The following is a 1,905-nucleotide window of genomic DNA, read 5'->3' as shown; positions in this document are numbered from 1 at the left end:
CTTTAAAGATGTACTTTAAAAAGTACTTCATCAGGTACTTTATCAGGAACTTTTCCTCCTGCTTCTGTGCTCTGTTTGTCGTCAGGGGAAACAAAGATCTCTCCTCCTCTCCCCTGCCCGGATCGTTTGCTCGGCTGGAACACACGTTTATGTCAGAATTAAACAACATCTTTATTTTTACAGACTTAAAAATGTGTGAACAAGAGAGAATTGTATAAATATTTATATTTTAGCTTACATCGAGGGACCCTCTGTACAATTCTGACGTGTCTCAAATCTGTTCCCACATTTATAGTTTTCTCCACCCAGTGACACTTCCTGTTTTCAATTCCTGTCCAATAAACACCTTACAGACTCTGTGAAGTCCCTGTCCCATCTACCAGGCACACATTAGCTGTCCTCTCTTTCTACTGAGTACATGACACATAATCAGCACCAAGCCACACAGGATCTCACAAAGGCTGTGAGAATATTAATTATTCCCGGTAACTTAGGACATAATCTAGTCTTTAGATTGCTCCACTAAGAGCCAGGGTCGCTCTGACCTATTAAGCTACTCTTTCACTTATTATAAATTATTTTATGATCCCCACAAACACTCAGATGATGTGAGCTACAATTTAATTTCAGTTACCTTACCTCATTAAAGGCCTCATTAGAAATAAGTAACTATTTCCTACAGACAGCAGAAAGTGTCATGGTTTGATTTTAAAGTTAACAGTCCTTGAAAAGATATTATCTATTGGCTTATGGACACATCTAACAGAAATTCTAGCCATCTTTATATTATCTATTTTCCATAATTCATAATTAAACCTTATATTAAACCTTATAACCTTATATATATATATATATATAAGGGCCTTCTCCTACTCCGCTCCTGTTTCCTGGAATATCTTACAAAAAGATTTGAAGCTCTCGACCTTTGACCTCTCTAAGTGTCTTTAAGAATCTGTTGGACTCCTGGCAGGGACCAATGCAGACATGTTCCTGTTTTTAGTTTTCTACATTTGTCTTGGAATCTAGCTGTTTTTTGTTTTGTTACCTTTTTCCTTTTAGCCATCCTATTTGTTAAAAAAAAAAAAACTGTAGTATGATTTTTATAACTGTTTATTGTTGTTGCTGTTGTCCATTGTTGTCATCTTTCTTTGTTAAATCAGGTCTCTCTTGTAAATGAGTCCTCGAGGCTCAATGGGATTTACCTGTAGAAATAAAGGTTGATTGATATTCACCAGTCCATATTATGTTATTATCCACCATTTATCATCAAAGGTTATTTATTCCCAACATTGTCTTGGAGCTCCTAGTACACACCTCCCAAACAAAAAACACTATTATGGATCTGACGAGCTGGACTTTCAAAAAACGACTGGGTCCTGGAGAACCCTCATGTTCTACTGAGACTCACACTGCGGAGCAAATCAGAGATCATCTGATGTGTCTTTCAGTCCTGTCTCAGGAGGACGCTGAAGATATTTATATTTTGGATTTATGACAGCAGGGGTTCTGACCTTTGGCACCAGCGGGCCTCTGTTGTATCAGCTGGAAGACATCGGCAGCAGTTTCAGTCATGACAAGCTCCTTGTCTGAGTTTGGTTCATGCTATGAGGACTCAAAATCAGCTGATTAACAAGCTAAACTGTAAGATGGAGATGATTTGTGAGAATCACAGGACACCTGCAGCTTCTAGGACTCGACAGAATGTGGGATCGACCTTGAGGAGACTCATAATGCAGATCACTGGAGAGGAATGCCCATAAATCTGGTCATTGTGGAAAGAGGAAGTTCCAGCAGGACTCAAGGCTGACAAGAAAAAACAGTCTGTCTGAAGAAAATCAACAATTGTGGTTTATCTAATAATAAATAATAAATAAAGTGCTATGTGTTGTCATCATTGTATGTTCC

At 38.2% G+C, this 1,905-nt stretch overlaps 1 protein-coding gene across 1 annotated transcript in view; it reads right to left on the bottom strand.

Annotated features, from left to right (window-relative positions):
- The window catches only part of chm (CHM Rab escort protein), a 30,325-nt gene that overhangs the window by 20,342 nt on the left and 8,078 nt on the right, over positions 1-1,905 (bottom strand). The gene's annotated exons all lie outside the window — the stretch shown is intronic.

Source organism: Nematolebias whitei, chromosome 14 (assembly GCF_014905685.2).
Source record: "Nematolebias whitei isolate Nwh7 chromosome 14, NemWhi1, whole genome shotgun sequence".
NCBI classification, from domain to species: Eukaryota; Metazoa; Chordata; class Actinopteri; order Cyprinodontiformes; family Rivulidae; genus Nematolebias; species Nematolebias whitei.
This window is presented reverse-complemented; position numbering and strand designations above follow the sequence as displayed.